The 14,397-nt window shown below is 38.8% G+C and overlaps 2 long non-coding RNA genes across 4 annotated transcripts in view; both read left to right on the top strand.

Annotated features, from left to right (window-relative positions):
* The first annotated feature begins 114 nt into the window (after nt 1-114).
* On the top strand, nt 115-12,047 carry LOC136044728 (uncharacterized). The gene is made up of 4 exons (XR_010621848.1): nt 115-232; nt 5,893-6,001; nt 10,126-10,235; nt 11,977-12,047. It is a non-coding gene; the product is annotated as an uncharacterized LOC136044728 (long non-coding RNA).
* Nucleotides 12,048-13,362: 1,315 nt separating this feature from the next.
* LOC136044726 (uncharacterized) overlaps nt 13,363-14,397 on the top strand; it is a 29,023-nt gene continuing 27,988 nt past the window's right edge. For all 3 annotated transcript variants that reach the window (XR_010621847.1, XR_010621845.1, XR_010621844.1), the window contains exon 1: nt 13,363-13,520. This is a non-coding gene — a long non-coding RNA (uncharacterized LOC136044726). The remainder of the gene's footprint in view (nt 13,521-14,397) is intronic.

The raw sequence follows: 14,397 nt of genomic DNA, 5'->3' as shown, positions 1-14,397 counted from the left end.
ACTCCTCCCCCCTCCCTTCTTCCCGCTCCTCCCCGCTCGCGGTGGGCAGGGCCGGCGGGAGGGGGGAGTGCGGAGCGCCGCTGCGGGCGGGCGTGTTTTGGCTGCGTGAAAACTAATGTATGCTCTCTGTGAATTTCGGTGCCAATTTGTGAGCTCGTTTTCGCGGTACCTGAGGTTTCCACTTGCCCAGGGTGACTGGAATCTGCTGTTTTGTTCTGAGCTCCCACCGAACGTAAGCTCTTGTTCCATGTGTTGCTGTTGTTCATTTGTTTTTGTTCCCCTGGTAAATTTAATACCTGATAAATCCACTTCTTCCTCGGGTATTTTGTACGCGCTGTGAAGTGCCGCAGAGTAATTTTCCGGTGTTCATTTCTGTTCCTCCCTGACATCCAAGTCAAATCAAGGCAAGCTTGGGCCGAGGAAAGCATCCAGAGCTGAGTTTTTGTGTACAACGAGGGAATTTCCCATGTGCGTGGGGAAGAATTTATGTGTTGGCAGAGAAAAGGAGCAGAGGTTTTCAGCTCGCAGTGCAATAGAACTTCGTTCAGCCTGAACAAAGCAGTGCTGGAGTAATAGTTACTGCATGATGCAAAGCTGAGAGTCAGCAGGACTTGGTTTGGATGTTCCAGATGTGGACTGGTAATGGCTGGGATCTAGTTGGACTTGCTGTTTCTTCAAATGCTGTCTCTATGTTGTGTCGGTCTGACTAAATTTGGGTTAGTTTTAATTAACTAACAATGCACAATGAGCACGTGGCTTATTTCTGGTTTCATTCCTTTCCATCTTCACTGGTTCTAGTTAACGTGGGAAGAGTAGAAATTCTGAATACAATTCGGAGTGTTAAGGTTTGATATGCGTTGTGATTTCAAAAGAGTGAATGGAATAATTACCTGGAAAATGTCTTTGAACGTTGGGGAAATAATACTGTGGGTGTATAGACAGCAGATTGTACTCAGGCTGAGAACATGTGCCGTTCATGTGTGTCCTCTAAAAATATTTTCACATGCAAATTACATACCCATCAGCTGCTTGCTTCTAACCACATTGTCACTGCAAGGCTGATGGTTCCTGAGAAACTGGATGTGGAGTGGGAGGTGCCAACTGAAAACTGCTTGAAAGGTTTTATCCTTCAGGGTGTGTTTGCGTGGCTCTCTTCTTTTACCAAAACCAAACAGAAATAAAATTTAAATGTATGAAATGACTTTTTGAAAATGTAAGAATGACGGAGTCATTCATGAACTATGTCTACCTCTTTTTTCCCTGTTTAGTGCTTAAATACATGGTTAATATTATTATATATATAGTGGGGAAATTTTACAGTCCTGATGATTGCAATTTTGAGAGTGAATTTTGAGTTTTTGTGTATTAAAAAGTCAAGATTACTGCAATTGTAAACCTTGCATTTCATGACTAACTTCAAGTTCACAAGTTAGATTCTTGCATTGCTGCTAGTGTTTCTGATGTTGATACGTACATGCAGCATCCCTTACCTGGTACATTCTGGTATTGTAGCTGAGAAACTGTCTTTGCTATCAAGTCCATAGCCAAAGCGTGAGGTTCATCTGGTCACATGCTGGCCTGTTTAAATCCTTCTCTCTGTGGTGGAAACCTCCTGTAAGATATTCTTTTGACTTTTTTTTTCCCCTGACCTTCAAGAAAATAAATTCTATATTGTTTCCCCACTACAGTGTGTAACCTTGATAAAGAGGAGAAGTCTGTTTGCTGCTCTGAGTTACTGGTGTTTTGGGTTTTTTTTGTTTGTTTGTTTGTTTGCTTTTGTTTGTTTTTTAATTATTTTTTTCCATCTGCAGCTCTTTCTAATCCTTAACAGGAGCATCTTCATTCTGTAGCGGAGAGAGAAGCTGTCTTAAATTGAACAACTTAAGCTTTTAAAACTAAAACTTTTTTTTTTTAGTTTTCATTCTGCTCTTTGACTTTATTTCCCTGTCCTATGGCCTGTAGGTTTCAGACTCTAACATGATATGGAGCAATAATCAAAATTCGTTAGCTTTGTGATTTTCAGAACTGAATTGCTTTCAGGAGTATATCCCTGATGCATTGTAGCTTTGACATCATCAAGCCAGTGATGTTTTCTAATTGTGACTGCTGTCTGTAGGATGTTACCTGGACAGTTTGGTTATGTGTCCACATCTTAGAATCATAGAATCACCAAGGTTGCAACAGACGTGCAGTGTCATCCCGTCCAGACATCCACCTGTCACCAGTAGTTCTCATTAAATCATGTTCTTCAACACAATGTCTAAATATTCCTTGAACACCTGTAAGGTCAGTGACTCCATCACCTCCCTGGGCAGCCTGTTCCAGTGCCTCACCACTCTTTCAGAACAGTAGTATTTCCTAACATCCAGATGGAATCTCCCCTGGCACAACTTGAGGCCATTTCCTCTCATCCTAGTTACATGAGAGAAGAAGCTGACCCCCAGCTCACTGCAGCATCCCTTCAGGTAGTTATAGAGCTATAAGGTCTCCCCTGAGCCTCCTCTTCTCCAGATTGAACAATCCCAGCTCCCTCAGCTGCTCCTGACCCATGTGCTCCAGAATCCTCACCACTTTAGTTGCCCTTCTCTGGGCAAGGGGTCTGAAATTGAACACAGTGCTCAGTGGGGTTGTACTGCTACTCCTAGTGCTAGTCAGCATTAAGTAGAAAAAATGTTTTAATGCTGCTGTAAGGAATTGACTTGGAACCAACGTCAGGTAATATAATAACAGTCCAAACAAAACTGGGTTTTGTTAAGCACGAAGATCTTGGTTAGCTTGTTTATAACAGCAGGGACTCCAAAAATTGTGTGGAAGTTTGGGGTTGTGTTGGTTTAAAGACGTTCAAAATAATAGTACAAAAAGTTTAGGTAAGCAAAGTGTTCTGAAATGAATAAAAAAATACATAACATTTCCTGTCCAAACAAGATGTCTTGGTTTCTGGTCTCATACTGTTGTTTTTGTGTGTGTGTGTGTTTAACAGATGTCTCTCCTAAAGGCAGCTTTTATTTGAGTCACCATTTCCCCTGAGTTCAGGTTTTGTATTGGTTTTCTGTTCTTCTGCGCAAAAGTCTGAGATTTCTAAGGTGTCATTTCTCTTAGTCGTAATAGCATTTTTAAATGGTTGGATTGTGACAGAATTCCAAGGTGTTGTATCAGGAGGGTGGTGATTCATGAGTTTTGAAAGCAGTGCTTCTCAGCAATAGCATCTGAAGGTGGTGTTTTACTGAAGGCAAATGGGGATGATGATAGTTTCTGTTGCTTCTATTCTCTCTGTGTTGGTAAAAGGGAAATCAATGAATAAGCATGGAAAGCTTATTCTCAAGGAATTAAAAATAGTTTTCCTGTCTCATCTTTCTTGAGTTGTCAACAACTGTATGCTTTCTTGATTTCTCAGAGTTGCACGTGTCTTGGAAGTTTTATTTTAAACTTGCTGGGGCTAATTGTGTGTGAACTCACATCTGGCTGTAAGCAAAGCCTTTCCCAAGTTTGAATTGTCTCCTCGTTTTTGGATTGTAGGTTTTCTTGAGGTTTAAGCTTAAAAATCTAGCACTAGGCGTAGTGTTTATTTAGAAACAGCTAATGAATCTGAATTCCTTTAGGTGGGGTTAATTAAACTGAAAACAGTCTGTCTTTATGAAGTGCTGGACAGAGTACTTACTTATCTGTTTTTGTTTCGTGGTGGTGCTTAGAGGCCACATCTAATTGAGTTTTGTTACACTGGTTGCTATAGTGCATAGGGTTCTTCACCCTCAAAACCCAAACGCTTTAAGCCTGAGGACCATCATCTTTCTCAAATAAATAAATAGATTAATTCCCAAACTGGTTGCTTTTTTCTTTAACTCTTAGTTCTTCTGCTGCTTGAAGGTGGGACAGAGATGAGGGAGAAGAAAAAAAAATCTGTTACTTTCAATACTTTTTTTTTCCCCATGGTGCCTGAAATAGCAGAAGTTAAACTTCCAGGTGTAACTATAAGTTACCACCTCGTTTTTGATGGTATGTATTTATCACCCCTCTCAATCTCATGTGTTGCAACTTGCTGGCCTAATTGGGTCTAATTACATGTCATAGAATCATAGAATTCTTAGAGTTGGAAAGGACTCTGAAGAGTCATCTAGTCCAACTCCCCTGCAGTGAACGGGGTCACCACAGATAGATGGTTGCTAAGAGCCTGATCCAGCCTGGTCTTGAAAGTCTCCAGGAACAGTGCACCCACATCTCTGGACAACCTGTGCCAGTGCATCACCACTCTCACTCTAAAATAATTTTTCCTTTTATTTAACCCGAATCTTCCCTCTTTAAGCTTGAAACCATTTCCCCTTTTCTTATCACAACAAGCCCTGCTACAAAGCCTGTCCGCTTTGTTACTACCCCCCTTTAGATACTGAAAGGCTGCTCTCAGGTCTCCCTGGAGCCTTCTCCAGGCTGAGCAGCCCCAGCTCTCTCAGCCTGTCCTCATAGGGAGGTGTTCCATCCCTTGGGTCATTTTAGCGATCCTCCTCTGGCCTCTGGATGTGCTCCAACAGCTCCACGTCTCTCCTGTACTGAGGACTCCACATGTGGATACAGTGCTCCAGGTAAGGCCTGGCCTCACAGAGTAGAGGGGCAGGATCACTCCCTCTTCCTGCTGGCCACGCAGCTTTGGATGCAGCCCAGGGTATGATTGGCTTTCCATTGCTGGCTCATGTCCAGCTTACCATCCACCAGTTTCCCTCAGACCCTTTCTGGCATGGCTATGCTCTGTCCTTCCATCCTGCAGCCTGTACTGATAATGGGTTGCTGCAACGCAGGTGTGAGACGTAACACTTAAATTGGTTGAACCTTATGAGGTTCACCTGGGACCACTGCTCAACCTGTCTAGGTCCTTCTGGGTGGCATCCCATCCCTTGAGCGTGACCACACCCCACAGCTTGGTGTCATCAGCAAATTTGCTGAGGGTGCACGCAGTCCCACTGTCAGTGTCACTGACCAACATATTAAAGAGCATTGGTCCCAGCACTGATCCCTGGGGAGCACCCCTCATCACTGATCTCCATCCAGGTACAGAGCCATGACCGCCACTCTCTCAGTTTGATTCTCTTCCTTCTAAATCTGTCAGCTTTTCTTTACTCTTGGAAATTAGGGATGATATGTTCTAAAGCTTTACTAATGTTCAATAACTGTTCTACATAAAGTGTAATTTCTACCTTTGCCTTTAGTACAGAAGGAGGTTGCTATAATTTTCCTTTTCAGCCTGACAGTGCTTCTTCCTGTTAACAGAAATGATATTAACCAAAGTGCTGATTTTCATCTAATCCATGGTGTGCTAACACGGAAGTTCTTGAGGTGTCCTGATGTCATCTTTATACTGATGTTGTCCTATGTGTAAAATACAACATAACCGACTTTCAAAACTATTGTTTTGTTCTCTAGTCAAAATGGTCAAGAAAGTGGTTTTGCATTTTGGCCAAAACTCAGAAGCAACCATCTACTAATCTGCTCTTTATGTGGCAGCAGCATCTAGCAATGTTTGCACAGATATGTCTTCATGTGATATCACAAAAGCATCTCCTCCTCATTTGTTCCTTTTCCCCTCTAGGTGCCAGGACAGTTGGTGGTGGTATTCAGGCTGCAAGCTTCCTGTCTAATAATACACAGGACTACCACCAACATGCAGATGCAGTTGTTTTTGTTTAAACAGGTATTCTTGAGTGATTTTTACTTTCTGAAATAGAAGAGCAATATAATTTGGCATTAAAAGGGAACTTTCAATATTTAGTAGAATCAGTTGTTCATCTTTCTTAATCAGAAAAAAATTTTTTTTTTTTGACAGAAATATGAAGATATCCGAGGTGGGAATTTTGCTGTTGAAGATGTTCTCTCACTTGGCAGATGTGTCCTATCTCTCATTTTCAGCTTTAGAATTGCTTGCTTGATGCCTGTCTCTTGCTGTTTGGTGACCGGTGCCCCTCACGTGTGGAGTCAGTGCTGCAGCTCCTTTCCTGTGTCAGAACTCCCAGTCCAGGTCAGTGCTCAGTCTGATTTGTGTTCTGCTGTACAAAGGTTGCCAGATTTTACTTGATGCCACAGGTGCTTTAAAGTCTTGTAGGAGATTCCTACCTGCATTTTTTCAAGCAACTCCCTTTCTTAATTGTGTGGTTAATGCACTGGTATGCTGGCAGGAAAGTTTATTGGCAAGATGTGAATTTAACTTTTTTTGTGGGTATGTAAAAGTAAACTAGGTTTCTTGGAGTGCCTTCTACTTTAAGAATTAGTGGATCAGGTCAGATGGATGCAATATAACATGCAACAGTGGTTATTAACAACAGGTTTGGGAAGGCATATGAGTAATGCTATAAAAGTGTTAAGTTCCATTTTATAATAATTTAAAAGGTTGTCATTGTATTTCTTAAAACACTGACATTCAAAAATGCCTTTCAAATAGGCACAAGAATAAGGTTATCAAAGCTGCTACAGTCTGCAGCCAGTCTTTCTCTTTTGTGCATCCCACTGCTCTTTTTCTTGTGGTTGTTACCATTTAAAGAGCATGTTTATGGTTTTCAGCTGTGTCTACTGTCAACAAAAGTTACCATGAAATCCTAATAACTGAACCAAAGAAAAATCTTCAGTTTTCTTCCATTATATAAACTTAATTTTAATTAAGTTGTGTTAATATCTGAAGTTGTTTATTACCTGCTAATATAAATACTTAAAATCTTAAAATATGAAGGTTTTTTTTCCTGTTTAATTAGCTTGGCAGAATCCATGTATTAGTGTACAATGTCAATAAACTTCTACCGTATTTCATGTTTCAGAACAGAGGAGCATTACTGAATTAATATATTTCCTTTGTAATTTTCTTGTTGGAGTACCGTGCTTTATAAAATATTTAAACTTTTTACATTTAAATTGTCTCTTTGTTGTTGTTTGTTTTGTTGTTGTTCTTGTTTTTTCTTTTCTATTTTTTTAATTGCACTGCTATGTTATATGAAATCACATCTTTTTGCATAAAAAAAAAAAGTTATGAAATGGAATACAAATCCAAAATGGAGATTCTTATTGTAGTAAAAATAGAGGAAAAAACCAAAACCATGGTACTAAAGCAGAGATTCCCAAATTTATTGTACTGGAGTTTCATTGCTGGTATGGATGGTGGGGGACTGTTGGTGCCAGTGGTGTTAATTTTTCTATCTTGTGTTCCTCAACCAGTGACAATTCCTGAAGGCAGAACCCAGTTCTATGCTTCCTGCCTCACTTATTAGTTTATCACCCCTACCTCACTAGATCCTATTCTTGTAAAGCAACATCTACATGTGTACAGCAAGCTCAGTTACAAAATTGCTCTCAAAACAGTTCCTGCTTACAAGATGTTTAATGTTAAATGGAAGTGTGTTGATGTTCACAGGCTTAGCTGGGAGGTATTCCAATACACCACAGTTAGAAACAAAGTGTGGCAAATAGCTGGTCTTACAAATCCTTCTTCAGATAAGTAATGCCCTCGAAGGCAGTTGAATGCATTTCATTAAGGATTACATGTGATTAGTGGTCTGTAAGGTCAAGAGTACGACCTGTCATTAATGACTATTCATATTTTAATGCTGCTTTGAGCAGGAAGTTCAACTAGATGGCCTCTGAGGTCAGTTGCAGTGAGAATTTTATGATCATCACACTTGTATTGTGCAAATAGATATTTCATTTATAAGACAACGTATTAATTAAATACACTAAGCCCTAGCTAACTGTTGCCATTGGTTTAACTTACTCTGTCACACTGTAGCATGGAGATAGAAATTTGACCTGAGCTTTAAAAAAACAAAACAAAACAAAACACCATGCCTTTCTGTGTATATCATAGAATTCCTTGTATATAGTTTTATATTATTAGCATACAATTGATTTGGTTGTGGTTCTGGAACTAGTCAGAGTATAGTGCCAGCACATGCAGTGCTTTTATTTGCAGCTGAACTGTGTTGAATAGCTGCAAGTTGACTCTGACTATTTCAGGTACTGCTGGCACTGCTGTTGTACAAAGGCATCGGTGCAGGTCAGAGAGAAAGGTTTAAGGCCCCAAAAACTTCCAAAGCAAGGACTCTGCACGTGACAAGGAATTCTTATATTCAAAAACCATCAAACAATACTCCATGAGATTATAGTGTGTACATTCTGAATATATGTAGGTGTTGCCACAGCTGGTTGAGTTGAACAAACAATGTGTGCTGAATGAGTTCCTTTTCCATTATTTAAGAAATTGTGTTTTGACTAACAGTAGTGTGATCCTTTTCATTAAGGTGCATGGGGAACTCACACAGATTTCCTTCCTGTGTTTGAATAAAATGTATATGTATTGATACGTCTTTATCAGTTTCCATTTAGTATTGTAAATCAATGATTTTAATCATAGAAGCAAGATTAGAAAAGACCACTAAGATCATCCAGTCCAACTGTTGACCCATCACTGTTGACCATACCCACCAAAGCACATCCCTCAGTGCCACATCTTACTACCCTTTATCTAAAAAGTTGGTGATTAAGTGAGGAAGTCTCAAAATGACTCCTTGCAAAAGGCCAAATCATTTGCTCATGCATGTGACTGGAAATATTTTTATAAACAGATGTTGTCCCTTCCAAATATATTATATATACTTGGTTGCTTGTAAGTTTTTATTAAAAAAGAAAAGGTCTAAAGTGTCAGCTGATGAAAGTAGTGTATTAAGGACTCAACAGACCTATAGAAACCAATTAAAAAGAATAAAAGGTGCTGTGAAAGAGCTGAGTGATTTCTTTATGTTACTCTTTGCCACAAAGAATGTTGTGAACATTCTGTTCTTTTCAGGCAATATAGATGGGACATTATCTGATTATTGAATTAGAGAACCAAAAGACTGCTCAAATAAAGTGCTCAAGATCCCTAAGGACCAGATGCAATTCCTCCCATGGTTCTTTAGGATGTGCTGCTAAGAATGACTGCTTAGGAGGTGATGCTGTGCTGGAAGACAGGGAGTTGTCAATTGGTGTATGTGCTGTGCTTCTAAACTGTGTGGATCTGAAGTTTGCAGACCAAAGAATCACATTTTAATGCCAAGCTATTAGATATAAATTCTGAAATACTTGAATAGAGTCAAGCAGTTCTGTGAGCATATTGTCTAATAGAGCCTAGTTTCCTACAAAGCCATGTACCTTAGAGGTACTGGCTGCTGCTGGGGTGTTTATGAGCTGTTTCAATTATGTCTGTATTGGTGTTCTAATAATGTGGGTACATGCTACAGCCGTTAGTCAGTTTGGGCAGTCTGTGTCTCTGTCTTTTCTGTTCACCTGACCAGCACTTGGATTTCTGACATCTCTGAACACTTACAAAGCAGTAAAAGCATTTTTGCTTGCTCTTTCACAAAACTGATATCAGGTAGTGGACTTAGAAGTTGCAAAGGGTCAGGTGGAACCTAGGTAGGCACATTAAAAAGCATTCACCTCACCTGTCTGAACAGATAAGCACCAGGAAGGTCATCTGTTTGGCACTTCTAACCAAAATTGGGGTTCATCAAATTATGCCTCAAGAGTTTACAGTAGAAGTGATTAATTTTGTCTTTAAAGGAGCATCCAAAGTAAGATAGTATATACATTTGGTAAAATTAGAGGAAGTTGAGAGGAACTTGAGGACAGTCTTCTAAGGAAAGATGTATTAGCATAATAGTGGTAGATGTCATTCAGTATTTGCAGTTACAGAATAACTCAGTGGAAGGAATAACTGAACTACTTGAAGAGATTTCTAAATTACAAGTAAATGTTGCAAAAATACACTTAAGCTCCCAGGTGAGAATATCTTTTAAGAAGTGCCCACTGTGAAAGAAGCAGCTTTAAAAGTTTTTTTAATGATTCTTCTTAGTAGCTTTGAAGGAAATTTCCTTACCTCGTGTCATCCCTGCTGAAATGAATTGTCCATCTGGTTTCACTTCAAAAGCCATTGATGCTTACTTTATCAATCAATGTGTTTACATATCCTCTGTGTGTCTTTAAATGCTGTTGTTAAAAAACAAGTTCTCAGCAAATAAGTGAAGTCTTTGCAGCTTACATAATTAAAATAATACTGCTGTATTTTTTCGGGTTATCTCTAAATGCTCAATAAGGGCAATACATTCATTCTGCCATTTGGAGGAGCCTGTGCCACGGAGTAATGATCTGAAGAAAGCTAATGTATTTACAAGGAAGAGTCCTCATTTGTGCTATAGTGTTGATGCAGCTAAGAGGTGCCTTGCCAAGTTCAGGTAAGTGTTTTCTCTGTGCTATTTTGAAGTGGAGACACGCTGGCATTTCATTTAAATTAACATCCATGCATTGCCATGTCAGAGCCTGTCTGCCTTTTGCATTGGCCTTTTGCATTGGTCATTTGACACATGAGGTATCCTGAAATGCAAAGGCACCTGCTGTAGCATGCATGCCTACGAGATGTGTAGAGGGAAGTTTTTGTCTTGAAAATTATTTTGAGGTAATTCCTGATCTCTGGAGTAGTTTGTGAGGACGGAGATTGTGGTGGTTGTAATGACACGATTCCTTTCTGCTATGAGTTCTTTTTCAGAGTTTTCTTATGCGCATCTTTATATTCTGAATTATTTTGCAGAGCCATGGTTGTGGTTATGGATGTAAGTGTTAATAATTAGCTAAAATGGATCCTTAAATTTTGACATGGTAACGTTGGCTTGGGATTTAATTTTAGATGAACGATTGCTGCATATTGTGGGTGTTTTCTGTTTGTTTGTTTTTTCTAGACATCCAATTATTTTAATAACATAATAATGACTTCACAGTAGAGCTCCTTTACAGCTGTACTCTGTATGGGAGATGCTGGCAGTGTAGCTCCAGTAAAAGGTGTTAGCAGTAGAATAATAAAATAATCATAAATAAATATTTAAATACATACTTGAATTTATTTTCCTGTGTTCTTACTGCAGGCCTGCAGGGTTTAGCTGTCTATAGGCTTGGTCTTCCAACCATTAGTCAAACAAGAGAGAATTGGCAAAGAAAACCAAACCACTGCTCATCAGAAAGTCATAGTGCAGTTTGTCAGGCTTGTCAGCGGTGCAACCAAATCTAGACCATTTTCATGACACTTGTCTGCTTTGATACTAAGTTACTGGATCTCTTGTATAGATAAAAATGTTTCTTTATATATATATATAGACGCATTATCTGAGAGCACTAAAATACCATTTGTCTTGCTAAAAGTCCACTGAACAAGAAGTGCTGATTTGTTTAAATCTAGTACTGTCATATTTTGGGTCCAGAAACAGAATTGTGTTCTGCATGTTTTTATGCACATATTTAACTGTACTTATCAGTGTCATCGTGGGACAGTGCTTCTTCCTCAGAACTTCAGTGCAGTAAAAAAAGAGCAGTGCTTTTAGTGTAAGCTTTTGTTTTAGTCTCATACTTACACTGTGAAGATACTGTTTTAAATAAATGGAATGGATAATTAAACATCAGGATCTAATTAAGAAAAGCTTTTGAACTCTTAGTAAGGTACTCCAGATATGATCAGCACCAGTGAAAGTTAGATTTCTGTTTCAGTGAAGTTCTAAAAAGTTGAAATGCATTTTGATTGAATCAAAAAAGAAAAAAAATCACTTTGGAGACTATGAAATTTATGATTTTGCTTTGTAATATGAATGAAATGAGCTATGCATCATTTTCAAAGTATTTTTTTTAATGCTAAAAAAAAAAAAAACAGGGAAATGATGCACCTGACTTTTAGTTTTTGTATGTGCAATGAACAATATTCTTAAGCTTGCTAGGTTTTTGTATAGGCGAGAATAGATGCTGGCTGTACATGAAGCTAAACTGTTATTGAACGTAGTACTGCAGAAAGCAAGGTGGAACAAAAGTAAAGCCTAAACCAAGTTCAGCATTATTCTGTAATAATGCTTATGTGTCTAAAACACAGATATTCGGAGAAATAAGTTTATCTTTCCTCTGAATCATTGAACAGAACTGTTACTGTTCTTTGCATAGCCTCCTGTACTGGGACAGAACTGTTTATTCTTCGAAGACTAAACAGAATGCTGCACCCAAAGAGTAAGAAGTTAAGGCATTTCAGAGTGTTATTTCAGGAAGCAGTTAAAAGTAATTTCAATAAGTTGTAATGAATGCAAATATACAAAAATACTTGACTTGTTATGCATCATGAAGTCTTAAATGGTTTATATCAGTTTCTGCCTGTTTTTTTTTTTTTGTTTTTTTCTTTTTATCACATGGGTGGAATTTCTGAAAGTATACAGCTCTGCTTTCTAAATGTGTTTTCCCTGAAATCAGTGAGCTGACCTGAGTGGGAATAAAGGTTGATTTATCTTTAGTGAGACAAAGTTAAGTCATCACTAAGTAATTTTGAGATCCCATCCTTGAAATACTGGGGCTTTGACATTCAGTGGGATGAGAATCTCAGAACAGACTGACTGCTGTGGACTCCCAGGCTACAGTTCAGGTAAATAACTTCTTTGGAGGAGGATCTTAAAGGTTTCTTCTTTTTAAAATTATGATCATTAGGAAGCAAAGAGTGTATAAAGATTTTCCTCTTACATTTAAAATAGATTTGCTTATACCTGTGAGAGGTGTGTTAGTTCTAGCCAGAGCACTATACAATTATTTAATGATTCAGAAGTACTGTTTCTAAAGAGATCTTCTTTACCACCATGGAACATGAATTTCTAGGCCCACTTGCAGTGATTTTATCTTGTTTTCCAACACGTAGCCGAGAGTGAGATTCTAGTTCCACTACTGCAATTTCCATTTTGCAAAGGCAGAGGTGTCTTGGTAATGCATGTGTAATTTAGAAGTAACAGCTTCTCTATTGGAATAACTGTTAGGGGCTCTGTTCAGATCATGGAATTAACTTGATTTGTTTCCTGCTCCTGCTGGTCTCTGCTTTCTCCGGGTAGCTCAGTTGTTTGATTTCCAACAGCCCAACCTAGTTTGTAACCAGAGCTTTAAAGTCAGCTGGAATTGGTGCTACTTTACTTTTATTTCCACTCTTGTACAGTAGTGAAGCAGGTGCTGCTACTGCATTAGTGGAGGCAGGAAACTTGGAGAGGAACAGAGTGTGCTGTGGGAACATGAACTGTTACCATCATCTCCAGGAATCAGTCCTAGCTTATCATCCTGAGTTTTCTTGTGCTCTCTGTTTTGGGGTGGGATGGCAGGGGCTGGGCAAAGGAGAAATTGAAAATGATTCTATAATTGGTAGAAAATAAAGCAAGAAACGTTCTTGTTGGAGAAAACATTTTTTTAAACATGTTGTGTTTTTTAAGTCATTAAATCATTTAAATCATTAATGCTTTGGGGATTTGTTAATTTAAGATTTACCCAATTTCAGTTATAGACTTCCTTACTTTCTTCAGAAACAGAAAGATGCTTTAAAGGATATGACTTTTGAAATCAAGAATAAAAAAGAAGAATGTTTTAAGAAGAAGAATTTATAATGGACCAAAGAAATACATTTGTTACCTTTTAAAAATATTTAATTTGAGTGATGTTCTTGGATCGCGAGCCTCAAGACCAAGGTAAGAGAAGTTGCTCTGAGAAAGGGGAGAGGGAGCTAATTGTTTTCCAAGGGAAGTGGAACAAAGGTATTCTATGGTACTTATACATCACTGTTGGGCACAGAAGGAGTTATGCAGGCAAGTCATATATATAGCTTACATACTATACTTCTAACTTAGTGTGCTAATGATAGAGAAGTCACTGGCTGTGAGATCTGATGTTAAGCCCTGAGGTAAGTTGCCTGATGACAACAATATTGGATACCACACAACACACTGTGAAGGTTTGTGTTCTCAGCATTATGACATGCTTTTAAGAACAGGCCCAGGAAGGTGTCCTGATCATCAGCATCCATCTTAAATACTCTCCTCTTGGATCTCACCATGTTAATGTTGTCATATTGAGCTGGATGGTTAAGTTTTCACAGAAGGAGACTTCTGCCTTGTCTGAAGTCTGACTATGAGAGTTTCAGGATCTTCAGATGAGGACATGTCATTCCTGGTGTGCTCATCAAGAAGAGGGTATGAAGACTGCATATTGTCTTGAAAAAAGAACTTCATTATCCGGCTATAGAATGGTTAATTGTATGTGTTAGGCAGTAAGCATGGCTGATTGCTTGGTTTAACAATACCCTGTGGCCCTATGCAGTTAGTCTGAAGTACCATGTTTCTTTCAAAAATAGTAGAGGTTGAAGTACAGCAGTGAGAAAGAACTAGAGAGGAGTATACTGTAGGTCAGGAAGACTATACGTTTTCTTGGGTTACAGACCAAGTTATGGAATGTTTCTGTCATCTTCCATGATAGAAACACCGTACTTAGCATCAAATGAGGACTTTGATCAGCACTCCAGGGAGGGGATAGTCAGTGACTTGATTTTATCCTGTGCAGCACTATAGG

The sequence above is a fragment of the Cyrtonyx montezumae genome, unplaced genomic scaffold (assembly GCF_038088225.1).
Source record: "Cyrtonyx montezumae isolate F1298 unplaced genomic scaffold, pur_monq_1.0 scaffold_12, whole genome shotgun sequence".
NCBI classification, from domain to species: Eukaryota; Metazoa; Chordata; class Aves; order Galliformes; family Odontophoridae; genus Cyrtonyx; species Cyrtonyx montezumae.
The sequence above is the reverse complement of the archived record's forward strand: the minus strand, read 5'-3'. Positions and strand labels throughout refer to the sequence as shown.